The sequence below is a fragment of the Pagrus major genome, chromosome 20, assembly GCF_040436345.1.
Source record: "Pagrus major chromosome 20, Pma_NU_1.0".
NCBI classification, from domain to species: domain Eukaryota; kingdom Metazoa; phylum Chordata; class Actinopteri; order Spariformes; family Sparidae; genus Pagrus; species Pagrus major.
The window spans coordinates 5,894,927-5,911,525 of NC_133234.1; positions in this window are offsets into that span (position 1 = coordinate 5,894,927).

Sequence of the window (16,599 nt, forward strand, 5' to 3'; positions counted from 1 at the left end):
TAAGTTGGAAGGAAAAAGGGAAAATAGCTGAAAAATCTGGAATCCATAGAAGGAAGGAAAGCAGAGCAGAGGGCTGATGACCCTGGCAGATGAGCTGACAGAGGGTGAAACAGAGTTCATACTGATTAGTTCAGTTTCAGGGCACTGAACCTGTATAAACCTCATGAGAAACAGAGGAAGTAGGCCAGTAGCATGTTCACTGTGGGGTCAGAGATAAGAGTCTTTGCTCACATTAAGGGTAACAAATGCTGCGGCGGTCAGTGAACATCAGATCTCACTGTTAACACAGAGAGAGGCTGTAGCTGGTGGAGAGATCAGCTGTGTGCTTGTAAACAAACAAAGAGGTCTGAAGTGTGTGGGATTCATTGTGAAATGTGGAACTGAAAACCATCCGACAATAACTACAACTCTTTAATGTGGTTATATTGCCTGTGTTCTGAGAGTGTTTTATCCTCCTTTACTTTTGCTCTGTGATCCTCAGTTTTTCTTTGTGCTTCTCAGTCTTTCAGTTTGGTTTTTACTGTAAATAGACAAATATTGCAGGGGCAGGGTTCTGTTTGGTGTGGCACTCCTGCTCTTCTATTGGTCCAATGAACTGACAGGCCTTTTTTAAAAATAAAATGTAACAGACATCTCTCTGGTAAATGATTCAGAGTAGATATTAGTTACTGAAATGTTTTTTTTAATTTTACTAGATTAAGAGACTTTCAATAAAAAATAATTTAAAGTATGGGGCTGATTAAAGCATTTCACTTTATGAATATGACATTTTCCTAATAAAAAAAACAAAAACATTAACAATAGTGTCTTAAAATCATTACATTCAAAATCAATACTAATATTTCCCCTCAGTGGAGATGGCATGTGTTGTTTTATTATGAGTCTGTCGAGAAAATAATCCAATATAAGTAACCATTAGACAGATGAGTTATAAAAAAACTGCATTAAAATGCATTTGTTATCAGCATGTAAACACCTTGATATATATATATATATATATATATATGTATATATATATATATATATATATATATATATATATATATGTATATATATATATATATATATATATATATATATATATATATATATATATATGTATACAGTACATGTTTGTGGATATACTTTATGTAGTGTTTTCAAATGTAATTCTCTTTCTTCGCGATGCAAAATCTAAAAGGAACAGGCCACACTTACTGACTTTTATAAAAAGAGTGTGTACTGATCTGGGAACCTGGTGTTTCTTTTGGTAGTTTATGACTGATCCTAATATATCGCTGGGTTTGGATTTGAATACGAAGCTGAATTTTTTACATTTAACCAGTAAACGTTTCTCTTTAAGAAAGTTTTCATAATTGGACAGTTGACCATTAGAGTCAATGTGGATCCAGTTTATAAATAAAGTGACTTGTTCCTTTCAGTAATACCTAGTGCCTTATAGCACCGAGGTTGGGGGGGATTGTCTATTTCCGCATTAATATCTGTTCTCACAGTCGTGGTTAGAGCTGACTTTTGTATATATATATGTATATATATATATATATATATATATATATATATATATATATATATATATATATATATATATATATATACATATATATATATATATATATAAAGTTAGGACCAACCTAATAATACTGTGTACATCAGTATGCCATGGTTCAAAACTGAGGCCACGTGTAAGGGAGAAATGGGGTTACTGGTCTGCTGCATGTATAGGCAGGTTGACAGTAACATGTAAACAGCCTCTCTCATTACCTGTGTGACCTGGTTATCACCTCCGCCAACGAGGTTATATTTTCATCTGTGTCTGTGTGTTTGTTGGTCGGTTGGTTTGTCAGCAGGATTACATAAAGACTGCTGAATGAGTTTCTATGAAACTTGGATGGAGGACGGGTCCTAGCCTAGGAAAGACAACTTCTGGTGCAGATCCAGATCAAAGGACAGATCCAGGAATGTTTTTCTCTTTCTTTAACAATGTGATTTAAGGTGTTTTCTGTTCATTTCTCAGGGAATAATGTATGGATCCTGCTAAAAATAGTTGTATTTAGGTGTCTGGTGTCTATGAGTGAGCACAGAAGGAGACAGTTGGTCTATGTGGATAAATGGACTCATGGTGTGTGTACTAAAATGTTTTCAGTGTAACAAGTACAGCAAATATTTTGACTGCATGTATGTGCAACACTTTATAGAAGTCTTCAGTTAGCTTGCTAAATGAGAGCCAGTGTTTCTGCAGGCTGATGGCAGCTGTACTGGGAGATGTGCTTTGGCCTCTTTCACAAGTTGTTTCTCTTTCTGGTCCTTCTGATTTACACCCAGCCTCCCTCCACTCCACGTCGACTTCTTAGCATTGTGCTGTTGTCCCTGGTCCTTGTTTATTACTGTGCTTCTTGCGATTATTGGATCCACAAATGCTGAACTGTTGTACTCATTGTAAGTCACTGTCGATAAGAGTTTCAGTTTAATGGCCAAATTGTAATAGTAAATTGTAGCTGACACCTTTATGTCCGGCCATCCTATCCGCACGGGTCCAGCCCTCGAACGATGTGAATGAACTTTTCTGAACTTTGCCTCCTCTCCTCATTCTAAAGAGCGTCTGCTTGCCTCCATTGTTCACCATCACCCAGTGGAGACAAAACTTTGCACGGCCAAGGCCATTTTCCTCTAAATTTGTGACCATTGTAGTGAATTTACAACACAGTGTTGAAAGAGGTTTGAAAATAGCTTGCTTTCAATTAGATCCTCAGGCCTGAACATGGTCCAGAGTAAATCATTGTAATAGCTGGTGAAGTAGTGTTATTGAAGGCAGCACTTTTATACACCAAAACACTTTGTTGCCATGAACAGTACATGAGAGAAGTGAGGGGTGGAGACTGGAGGAAACAGGGACAACAGAGATGAACAGAATCTGGTCTGCCCTCCGTGGTTTTGCCTGTTTGGGGTTTCAGGACTTTGAATGTCCTCGTTTTTCTAGATTACAGTATACATATATTTTCATGCAAATTAGATCTCCCCTCATTAACTGTCTATGGACTGAGTTTTCTGGTGGACTAATGGGTGAAACCATTACTGCGTGTCATCTCTTCCTCTCTCTCTGTGTTTTTACTGTGTGCCTGTCGACCATTTTACCCAGATCTTTTTTATTTGTCTGGAGTCACTACAGTGGTTCTAGCTTTCCACAGAGACTGAATGCCTGAACGCTTGTAGAGTGGACACCAATGAACCCCAATTGGCTGTCGCGGGCCAGGTCCGGCCTGCATAATGACCTGTCATAATAACATCTAAAATAAAGTGCACAACATGTCAAATAAAGTGTGTGCTGTTCTACTTTATTTTGACCTCATCCCACACCATACACTTGACCTTTGACCTACGCCGTTGAGTGTAAATGATTTGCATTCTGGTTAAATTTAAGTTTTACACAGCGTCCCAACTTTTTTGGAATCAGGTCGGTATTCTATTATCATTTGTAAGATTTAGTTGTAAAGATACTTATCATATGATCTGCTTTTAAATCATGTATACAGAAAAAAAAGCTCTGCCTCTTTAATATTTTTCAAATGTCCAGGGGACTGTATGCTCTGTGATCCAGACCTAAAAAGGGCTTTTTACATCAAACAATTGGTCAGCAGAAGAGGGGAAATAGTCTTATCAAATAACAATCACTTCATAATGCTATCATATGTGCCTAGTCAGGCACAGTAAGGATGCACTTAAACTTCAATGGGCAGCTATTTGGTCTGATGACCAAGGTCGTTGAGAGTCAATGGGCTTATGGTGTCTCTGCTGGAGAAGTCAATGTAAGTCGATGGGAGCGTTAATTCCTCAAACTGCGTTTGCACAGCATCTGCCTGCCCCTCAGCCCCTGCTGTGGAGTCATATGAGTGCCCAATAACAGATGCTAATGGTGTCGTTAGCATGGCTGTTGGCGGCTCACTGTGATTATTCATAATTTGAGAGACTGTTGACAAGTTCAGCAGGTCAAACAGAGTTCAGCACCCTGTGCACAACTATTCTCATGAAGATTTATCTGCTCGTGTTTGTGGTGAAATGGCGTAAATGCTCGAGAGAATCATTTGAAATGACTAGCCTATCATGTTAACTGTTAACACGGGGGGGGGGGGGGGGCAGCCTCTGCCATCAGTGTATGAATGTGAATGGGTGGATGAAACAAGTCTTGTAAAGCGCTTTGAGTGGTCAGTAGACTGGAGGAGCACTATAAAAAATGTGTCTTTACATTAGTATTGCATTGCTTTAATCTGAGTAGTCTTTTCAACAACACATCCACTCCTCTCCAACACTTTGCATGGTGTCGCTAAGCATTTTAGCGCTGTTTGACGGAGAACCCCGAACCAGTGAACCTCACTGTCCATTGGATGCTGACAGTATCCTTCCCTGTGTCCACTGGGTGCATGATAGCCTGGTTTGAGTGGCTCATATCTGTGCTCCACCATCTTTATACACTGGGGTTATTTTTCTATTTTTACTGTAGCGTCACTTTAAATTCACACACATGCATGCAAAGTGTCTCCATTTGATCGATTGTTAGTGGTTCACCTTTCACAGTTGAAGTCACTTGCACAAAGTGTGAGTTTACTGTGTACACACACCTACAATGTATTAATCAGCAGTGTGCAGAGGGGTGGTTTCACCTGTCAGGCTGATCAGTGGCTGTGACTCACATCCAGTAAAGTCATCAGGTTTAGGTTTCTCTTTGTTGTTGTACTGTTACACGCTGCACTAAACAAAAGGCCAAGAAGCTCATAAAGTACACCTACTGTATATATAAAACAGCTCTTCCGAGCAGTTTCCCCCTGCTACAAGATTTAAGATTAATTTATTATCATTTTATAACACAAGGTTGTATAACATAGTGTAGTTTGTAGTTCCTTTATCCTAGTAATTATTAAGTCAATAATAAATAAAACTATTTTTTACATTTGAATGTTGAGGATGAGTTCAGGAGTCTCACAGCCTCAGGAGTGAAGCTGCTCTGTAGTCTGGTGGTACAGTAACAGATACTTCTGTATCTGTTGTCAGATGGTGGCAGATACTTCTGTATCTGTAGACTGCAATGAATTAGAAGCTCCTGGAATTAGAAGCTCCTGGAAGACAGGTGTCAGTGTCCACAGTCAGGTGTGTTTTACATCAACATGAGCTGAGAGGCTGCCGTGTTAGAGAGAAGCTCTTGCTCCAGATGAGGCACCTTAAAGCTCAATTGAAGTTTGGAAAACTCTGTGGTCACATGAAACAAAAACTGAGCTGTTTGGCCACAGTGAGCAGCAATATGTTTAGAGGAGAAAAGGTGAGGCCTTTAACCCCAAGAACACCAAACCTGGCGCTGGTAGTATTATGCTGTGGGGCTGTTCTGCTGCCAGTGGATCAACTGCTCTAAAGAAAGTAAATGGAATAATGAAGAAGGAGGATTATCTCCAAATTCTTGAGGAAAACCTAAAATCATCAGCAGCAGATTGGCTCTTGGGTGCAGGTGGGTGTTCCAACAGGACAATGATCCCAAACACACATCAGAAGTGGTAAAGGAACAGATCAATCAGGCTAGAATAGAGCTTTTGGTATAGTCTTCACAAAGTTCAGACTTGAACCCCATTGAGAACATGTGGACTGTGTTGAAGAAACAAGTCCATTCCAGGAAGCCAACAAATTTACATGAACTTCACCGATTCTGTCAAGAGGAGCGGTTAAACTTCATCCAGAGGATGACAAAGTGTGCGTTCCACTCATTCCATCACAGAAACATGAGAGCTGTAGAAATCATTGGAACTCAAAACTGCCATGATGTACATGATCTTTATGAGTGGATGTAAATCTTTGACTACAGCTGTAAGTATTCTGTTTTGTATGTTTGTGACTTTTTGTTTTATCCTTGAAATGTATTGTGGTGCAAATGCTTCTGTCACATTAACTGTGATATGATCATTCTTATATTTGATCATCATTGTTATGATGCTTTACAACATGAACTAAAACAGAAAAAGTGTTGGATTGAAAAGAATATATAAGTTTTTTTATTGTTTGTTTATATCATCATTGTATTACTGTACATCATCTCATCTGCCTCTGGCTTCAGATGTGGTGCTGCTCGTTCACATCATGCTACTCTGCACCATCCAGACAACAACATGATTTCCTAAAGAAGAGTCTTTCCATTTGTAAAATCATTGTCCTTCGCTGTGATTTGCACAGCTGTATCTAATCTCTGAAACATCTGATTGGAGCTGGAGGTCTCAGTATGATTCAGGGAGAGAGAAAAAATATGTCAAAAAGTGTTGTCTCAGCATTTCCATGCCAGATTTTAACAAATGGTCTGAACCAAAAGGGAAGCAGTGAGATGTTGGTCTGCCACTGCAACACACCCATGTTCCCAGTCAAAGTATGAACAAACACACTTGTAATTCTCCTAGCCAGAACTATGTAAAGGACATCGACATCTTGCATGTTTGTGTAAGCTCTTGGATATCACTGAGGCTGTTTTCTGGGCCAGGATCCGAGTACACTTGACCCCAAAGTCCAGTTCATTTGATTAGTGTGAACACAAGTGTTCTGTACTCAGGCACAGTGTTCGATCCGTTTGCGATATGGTTCATGTTGGTCAGGTGAGGTTACATCGGGTTTGAAAGCAATACCAAAGCATGGAAGTGGACTGCTATGACTGTGTGTTGGAGATGCAAGTGTACTTGAGCACAGGGGGTTCAAAACAATTGGACCTTAGCTTGTACTGTTTATCCGACCAGCAGACAACCTGTCAGTCCATCTTTCCTTCTTCCACTTTGGTCTAAAGTACAATACCTCGACAAAGGCGCAGGAGGACGAGCACTCCCTCTTGTCTTAAAAAGATTGATGTCCAAAATGCAGTACAGGACACTTGACTTGAGCTCCAGAGATGGGTTGAACAGAACCTAGTGAACCTCTGCGTGTTAACTGGTTGGTATTGTGAGCACGGGTGAGCTGGGCTGATGCAATGAGGAGCCACTGTCTTAAAGGACCACACCACTGGTGGAGCACATTTCAACTCCAGCAAAATGTACTGGCTGAGCCCACAGCTCAGGTGTCTCCTCAGATATGAGCACTGTAAACTCAGATAACAAGGTTTTCCTGGTACTGTTAAATAAGAAGTAGTACTCTGCTTCTTTGAACCGTATCTTTGTAGAAGGTAATTATCTAAATCTCAGCCTTGAGAAATGACAGATTTCACAATAGGTTACACTGTTGACTTTTTAGTGGCTAGATTTTCAGTGCAGGAGGCTTGAGGTACTGGTACACAGGTCACAGATACTGTGAACAACAGGAAGGCATGCGATCCTGTTAGCAGCAGCCTCAGATGGTCTAGTAGTCAAATCAGTTTTATTCATCGAGCCCAATGTTACAAATCTCCTCAACAGGCTTTCTGAGGAAGAGCAGCAGCAGAGGAGTGAACTTTTCTTCAGGACTGAAAGGTATGCGCTCGACGTAATAATCACACCCTACCACAACATCAGCAAATACTTTATATTTAAATAGGAAAATAAGCATCTGAAGAGAGTAAGTGGAACATGAAATAAGTTTTGTTTTCTAGACATCTAAATGTCTGCTCAAAGTTCACATCACACTATTCCACTCACTTAACTGTGATCTTTAAACTGGCGTTTGGACACGGAGGGACTCTTTTTGCCTGAATGAATATCCTGGCGAGGAGACATGCATGTAAGTAATTGACCATAGATAATCCACTTAGACTATCTATAAACTATCTACTATCTACAATCTATAAACATTCAGTTCAATCATTTTCAAGATGTAAAACTTTAAATTCTTGATTGCATTAACAAATTGTACTGTATGTTTGTTCATCAGTGCAGGACTTAATTCATTTCCAGCTAAGAAGCAGCTACAGTGTCTAGAAAACACCACAAGTGCTAATATACCTGAAATCTAAATAAAATGTGTTCTATGAAATTATTTTTTTGCAAATGTATTTCTACCAACATAGTGCAAATAAATCTGTGCAATGTGCCACAAGAGTTCTAATAATGATGAGGTGTGTATGTTAAATATGTACTCTAACTTATACATTCAAATTGGCTGAAACTCTTTTTCAGCGGCAGCATGTTGCTGATGTTTGACAGCTTCAGTGGCCATTTTTAGCCATGTTAGCAGTACCGTAGAAGAGATAGTAATGTCTCTTTGTTGTTCACTCCACTGGTGAAATATCTCAACAACTATTTGATGGATTCCCCAAAAAGTTTGCACAGTCATTGATGGTCCCTAGAGAACAAATCCTACTGACTGAGGGGATCCCCTGACTTTTCCTGGTTCCCAAATGGTATGCCCTCTATTGACAATGTAAACATTTTAGCATGAGCTGTAGCACAGCTTTTAAAAATATTTTTGTACATATTTAAACACTTGAACGTTCAAAAAGATTTTAGGGGTTTCATTCTGATAAAGCTGACCACAGTTATTGGAAAGCACTTCTTGTGGTCTGTTACTGAGCTGCTTTGATGCAGGTGCTTCTCTGTGGATTATTCTCTGCACCCACTTCACATTTAGGGCAACTTTTTCCATGAGTGCCTTTCCAATTGAAACTAAATGATTGGATGGGCTACCTGCTTGTCTACCTACGTGCCTGCCTACCCACATGCACTCTGCCTGTGCACTCATTGCGCATGACCAGAAACTTCCACAAGGCTTGGCCAGGTTGGTGTGGACATATTACTAAAGCTAAGCGAGCTATTTACAATGGGAGAGAAAGTGCAGCCAAGATTTCCCAATAATAACATGCTAGCTTGACAGCAGAGAGTACTAGCACTAGCCATGTTCGTTGTTTACGTTGACTATGATAGGTGTTGTGTTACGTGTGAGACATGAGGTAGTTGGATCCAGTTGGTGATGACAACAATGCACTGTGCTCACAGAGGAGAGCCTCTAGGCCTGTCATTCAGCAGCTATGTTAGCACAAAGCACACAGGCCCTGAGCCAAAGAACAGAGCCACTGCAGCGGTAACAGATTTTTTCAGAGGCTAACTTTAGCACAAAACACACAGCCACAGCAAAGAGCAGTAACTGACACGCCAGGTAGCCTTTTCAGACTGAGTTACATTCATAACAGCTATTTTGCTTGTGTTTATAGAACTGTGACATTTAACAGAGCTGTTTATTTATGTGTTTATTGGACTAAAAACCTAAAAGAGCTTGCTGAATGGAGCGAATTAGCTGCTATTAGTAGCATCGGTTATGTTACTCTTTACTATACTCAATACTAATTATACTATCTTACTGGCTTGATACAAGTTAAGGAAAACCTTTGAATCATGCAGAGTATCATCTTGATCTATTCAAGTGTTTTAATGGCACTGACATGGTTTGTACAGAGTAAGCTTAGACATTTACACCACATTGTCCCGAGAGCTCAACAGAACAAGAGCAGTTCTCTTGGTCTCAAATGGGGAAATCCTCTCTGTTACACTGCTGCCAAAGTCCACAGGGATTACTGTGTGCAGATTTTCCTGGCTGCCTATTGCCCTTAAACATACTTCACCAAGTTCAAAAGTTCAGCACAGCTCTGAACTTTGTCAGGGACTCTGGCGGCAGGCAGGAGGCCGGCAGTCTATGCTTCACAATTCATCTGTACTTCCAACAACAGCTATTCCCAGTAAGGTTGAGGGAATACTTAGAATACCAGGGGAGTTACAACTTAAGGCCAAGGTGAGGGTGACACTAATGACTTAGAGAAGAGGTCATGCAGGAGGCAGCAACAACCACACACACACACACACACATACACACACACAACAGTAACAGTGGTGCAGTAGGAGCCAGTTATTTCTACTAAGTGAATACTCAGTGTGACAGCTCTCTACTGTAAATGTTCCAACACTCAGACTTCATATATTTTACCTTATGTGATACTCAATGCTCGGTAACAAGATACCAGCAGGACACCAACAACACCAACACCAGCATCAATCTGTAGTGATGAACAGCCTCGAAAAGCCAAAACAGTTTTGATTCTGTTACCTTTGTAACTAACAACACTGCAGCTGGATCAGGAACAGCTGGATCAGGAACGGCATTATCTAGTCATTGTTGACACCGTCTCATTCTGACAACCATTTAGACTATAACAAGAACAAGAATTTTCACTTCTGGATAGAAAGCTAGTGCTTGATTTGCATTTCAGAGATATGTGAAAGAAGCAAACTTGTTTAATTCTGTTAGCATTTAAAGATTCATAATACTTAAATGATTTTTAGGTCTCGCACTGAGTAGCCTCTTGTGATTGTAACACTGTACACACACTATAGATAAACTTAGGGTGCTCCGATTGACAGGCTACCGATTGATATCGCCCTATAGTTGTTTTAAATACTTTCATTCACAGTCTCTATAAAGGCTGACCAGGAGATCTTACTTCTGTAAGAATTCAATTGCAACAGAAAAAGTCCTAGTTCCTGCAGTTGATGCAGAGTGCTCCCCCTAGAGGCCTGGAGGACTTGCGTTGTGGTGACTGAATATGCAGCGTTTTTCTGTTAAATGTTTTTTCAGGGTTTGTGTGATTTTGACTTTTCTAATGTAAGTGTCTGGGGCCATTGCAGTGTGAGTATTTGGTTGTGTGGTTGTGTTGTGTGTTTCCTGAATGCTGCGCGTGTGTTGTCAAATTGATGAAGATGCTTTCTTAATTTGCTCGTGTTTGTCTATTTGCATGTGTTTTCTTAAGTTGCAGTATGTTTGCCCTTGTCCGCCACTGTATAATAAAGAGCTCTGGTACACTGCCTGGCCAAAATCCAAGTCACACACTCTAATATTTTCGTTGGACAGCCTTTAGTTTTCATTACACCATGCATTCGCTGTGGCATCATTTTGATAAGCTTATGTAATGTCACAAGCTTTATTTATGTTCGGAGTTCCAATATTTTTTCACCACAATGTTGTATTGATAATGGGAGTGTCGGGCCGCTGATGAATCGTGCCGTTGTCATCTTGGAATATGTCCGTGCCAACAGGAAAGAAAAAATCCATTGATGGAAAAACCTGGTCATTCAGTATATTCAGGCAGTCAGCTGACCTGACCAACTGAAGCCACCCCAGATCATAACACTGACCCCACAGGCTTGTACAGTAATCTTTATGCTCCCTAGCAAACTGAAGCCTTTTTTGAGATCAGCCTCTCTGATAAGTGGTTTTCTTAAGTCTACACATCTGTTTAGTCTTAATCCCTTGAGTTCTCTTCACATTGTGAAACATTTAAATGATCTCAGATCACTATCATTCAAAGAAATTTTCTGAACACATTTCTTCCTGGAAGATGAAGGTTCACCACTGTCCTTCCAGGTTTTAATGATGCATTGGACAGTTCTTGACCCAATTTTATTAGTTTCAGCATCTCCTTAGTTGTTTTCTTGCTTGATGCAGGCCAATAATTTGACCCTTCTGAAACAGAGTAACATATTTTCCATGACCACAGGATATGTCTTCTGACAGGCTGTATAAGAAATGAGAGGCTACTCACTCTTAGTTAAATCCAGGTGGTGTATTTGACAGCTTCACAGTTCTGATCATCCACTGTAAAGTAATCCATTATAAGTGTTGACTGCAACTTTTCATATCAAATAGGTATTTATTTGGAAATGTGGAACAGAACGGTATTTGAAGCAAATAAGACGGTCCTAGATCATAGTTCATAATGGTTTTGCCAGTTCTGTGGGGAAGAACTTGACTGGCCCGCACAGAGCCTTGACCTCACAACCCAAACCCCATCCAACACTTGTGGGATGAACTGGAATGCTGACTGTGAGCCAGACATTATCACCAACATCAGTGTTGGCTCTTACTAATGCTTCTGAGGCTGAATGGGAACAAAGACCAGCAGAAGAATTAGTTTACCATCACTCATGCAGCAATAATTTTCTTATAGAAATTGTAAAAGGTTGTTTGCTAAAACACATTTAATATAATTAAATGTCTGTTTTAATGAACTCCATATAACTTAATGATGACATGAATCAGTGAAAACCATGTAGCAGATATGGTGAGGAGCAACACATTCTGTAGCTTTTAGTTCTGAAGGATTTAAATTAAAGTGTCCTTTAACTCTACTGACTGCTGTAGACTTGAATTGGAGACACAGATCTATGTTGGAGCCCCAACAGACTACAGAGTGCTATTATCTGAACGTTTTACAGTGGGAACCATGTTTCACAAAGGCTGAGCAGGGATGTGAAGACAGGATAGGGCAGGTAAGGAGGTCATGAGGGTCACATCACTGAACTTTTACATGGATTCCCCACTTTCATGTGCCCAGGAACAAAGAAACATCTAAAAGACAATAAAAGGAAATAAAAGACACAAACAACACTTGTTCTCTAGAGCCATCAACGTCTCCTCACAGTCATTTACATCAAAATGCAACAGACTGACTCATAAACGCTGATAGACCAGCATAGACTGTCTGATGTCTCCAGTCAGAGGACACACACACACACACACACACGCACACACACACACACACCACACACACACAATTAGAAAATCATACAGAACCTATATTTGTTAAGTACAATCCACTTAATGAACTTAACTCCCAGTTTATACATGCACACAGACTAGACAGTGAACACACACACACACCTCAGATGATGTGCTGTGTACGAGGCCGTGGAGAGGCCAAAGGATCTCACAGCTATATGTCACATTTCAGACACTGTCAGTCCTTTGATGAGGAAGAAAGAGAAAAGGCTATTGTCTGTGAGGAGACCCCAATATAACTGTTTCATCAGCAGCCTGTCAGGAAGGACAGAAATCCCCAACACACCTACAGACACACATACGTAAACACACACTAACACACACATACATACAAGGTCTTTATAAGGCAGGTTCAGAACTGTTGTACAAAGCAAAACCAAATACAATACCCCCTCACACTGTTATTCATCCTCACCTCTGATCCACCAGCGGTGGTAACAGGTAGTAACAGATATGCAGCAGAGGTGAAATGACGTCTGTGTCAAAGTATAAGCCAACAGGGCCGGACAGGGGTATGATGGTCTGATGGCGTAACATTGTGGCAACAAACCAGATCCTTCACTGACTCTTGCTCAGAATAAAAGAGAAATGTCCCACACTGAAATCCACAAAGCAGAGTTACAAGACCAAACAACAGTAACATGTTAGCAGGTCGTGTCTTTGGTAACTTGTATGAGGGAAACAATGCAGAATATACAGTCTATGAGGAAAAGTCACTGTCATCGTCTCTCAGTCTCAATCACAGCACAATATAACAACATCCATATGATTATAAACAGTTTTCTGAGACATTTTCAGATTTACAGGTGGAAACACACTCAGATCTCAGCGTTATGATGTGTACCGTAATGCCACTTTTGGCCCACCAGAGTGCTGTATGAAATGAGCCGGCGCTACTTGGTTCAGTGTGAAAATACAAAGGGTAATAGCCTTTGGAGGGACCTAGAGGTGAGCCTTCATTGTGACGCTGTTGCTGAATCTCTGTTTGAAAAGGGCTCATGTTTGACTGCCAGCTTTGAGGCTGAGCTTCCACCTGATTGCTAATGTCATCATGCTAACATGCTGTAAAGCAAGTACAGTGTAATGTTTAGGCTTTACCATGTTCACCATCTTGGTTTAGCAAGAGCATCTGCTAATTAGCAATAAACAAAATAAAGTTGTTAGTAGTTGTAGTTCAGGCTCATTGAAATGTAATTTAGTATTTGGTCCTAAAACAACTATTAGACAAGTAGAAATGTTGGTCTAATGAAGACACTACAAATATAGTTTATCCTGAGGAAGGTTTGAATGTGTTGACCACAATCCATGCTACTCATCTGATAGTTGTTGAGAACCTTGTCAGTACCAGCACAGAGGATGAGGATGATAAAGAGAAAGTTTGAACACAAAAGAGGAGTCACTGTTGTGGGGGTGTGTGTGAGGGGGGATGTAAAGGTGAACATCAAATGACCATCACGCAACGAAACAAAGGTTGAAAGGAAGGCAGGGAGGGAAAGACAGAGTAGGCGTGAAAGAATGCCCATGTCTGGAATGCATTTAGAGGTTACCGTCCCAGCACTTTCCACAAAGACCAGCACTTAGCTACAAGTACTAAAGGTGTAAGGGCAGCTGGTGACAGACAGAGAGTGTTGGGATAGAAAACAAGTCTGGTGTAAACTTACAGTTCAACCAAGGTGCACCAGCTGAGTGAATAAACAGGTAAACGTAAGGAGGAAGAATTTAGATGTTCAGATTATAACCTTAATTTAAAAAGATCCTTTGTATCAGGAGATATTTTATAAAGTATCATTTCATATTGTAAATACTGATAAATATTCACACAGATGGGGAAGCTCTGATGAGACTGTTTTAATCAAATAAAGGCAGAATCTTCTAAATGCCTGAGACCTTCATTCTCAAATATCAAAGTTCATTCTTCACCTTGATATAGTAGCATGACAAAACAATCCCAACTCAAGGTCTACCCACAGGCCTGGTTCCAGATTTCCGATATATCACACAGTCCTCATCAGCGGATGGAGTCGTCATCTTGTCATGGAGATGGATCTGTTGACATACGAGCTCACTAGCTGTCATGACGTCATCAATAGCACATTTTAATAACGGATCATTAACTCACAGCTTTTGCCTTGAAAATTAATGATCTTTCATTGTAAACCAAAGTGTTAAAAACTGAATAAGTAATCGATCGATCGAATCATGTGTAAATCTGGACAAAATACTATAATTCATACTCAATACAACCAAAAACCAACCATCTTGTGAAAAAGAAAACAATATTTAAAACTCAGCTCATTATTATGTAGTTTTACGTCTTTCTTTATTACTGTGTATTTTATTAATGTCTTTTTCCAAAGTCAGTTTTCATTTCATCCCATTTTTCCAACGGCTGTTTTATTTCAAAATGCCTGCAAGTCGTGGAAAACAGGGCGGAGCCAGCTGTATGATCGGCAGCTGTTTCAGTCTGACTGAGCGAACAGCCAATCATAATATTATGTGCAGAGGTGGGGTCGACATCTTCGGGAGTGATTTTTGTCTTTTGGATGGGAGTGGGTGGTCTGTCTCCACAGCAGCCTTGTCCCACTGTATAAACTGTATGAATCACTCCATCACTGGACCATATTGGACCTCCAGTGTGTTGGACAGCCACAGATGTCAGCCTACAGCAGGTTCTGCTAACATTAGCAAACCTAAGATGTGACTGTAATCTGTCAGTAAGATCTTGGCATCAATATAATGAGACTACATAGTAATATTACCTTTGAACAAACTTAGATGTGTTTGGCAATGCTGTTGAGGTTCAGCTGATGGTCCAACGCTCAGCCTAATGCACTTTTTACATCTGGCAAAATTTGTCTTTGGTTTTGGAATGGAATAAAAAAAAAACGCCTTCCACGCGGCCAGGGCATCGAGGTACGGGTACAGGTCCCCCAGCAACACTGTTTAACCATCTTTTTCTTTTCAACATAGACGGACTGGCCCACAGCACATACGTTTAAAAGGGAAACGGAAAAGTTGACTGAGGTTCATCCACATACCAACCTTGCTCAACTGTTGTTGAAGCATAGAGCGACAATTGGAAGGACAGGAAGGGTCAATTGGGGTAAGGTTTCAAAGGTCCTATTTGTAAGAGAGGTTGACTGTTGAGTCTCATCCCCAACATGTCAAATACTAACGCTTTAGGTTTCCCAACTAGTCAAAAACTGACGCATTGGGACGTTGGCCGGCCCGACCTACAATCCCAATGCCTCAGTATTTGAAAGCAAAAATCAACTTGTCTTACAAACACTGCTGAGACATGACATGTATTTGATTGCTAGATGACGTTGGGTTGCAGCAAAAGTTGGGTTAAACTTTTTGTTGGAGCCCTCTACGTGGGCGCCCCCCCGTTTGCTGTCAAACTAGTTTGACTGAAGTGAATGAGACTTGCAAAATCAAGTCGGTCTGAAAGGGCCCCAACAGCTTTACCAACCGAAAGGATCAAATTAAAAGTAAGCAAGGAAGTGAAACCCAACTACAAGCTGTCACTGGAGACACATTCTGATGTCAGGTGTGAACTGTCTCAGCCAGATTTACACACAATCTGGATACACCTGGATGCAGGATAATGGGTCTGAGCAGGGCTCTAGTTTGGCAGGTTGCCATGTCCTGCACACACACACACACACAACACACACACACACACACACACACACACACACACGGTCACATATACATGCAAAGCCACCCACCCACACCCACAAATGCACATTTGTGTGAACACATTTATCATCCAGTTTCACTTTCTGTTGGCTCTGTGTATTCCCATGATCAATCATAGTCCCAGTGTTTGCTCTGCTACAGGTTATCTTTCATTGTCACCTTCAAAGGACTATCTCGTCTTCTTTGTAGAGTGGTGTGTGTGTATGTGTGTGTGTGTGTGTGTGTGTGTCTTTGAGAGAGAGAAACAGAAATGGAGGCCGACTTCTGTTGTAACAGAGTAGATCACATGGTATAGTATAGTATAGTTTTATATTTACTATGAGGGAACTAAATTAAAATGAAACAAATTTGAATGTGACTGTGTAATGAAGG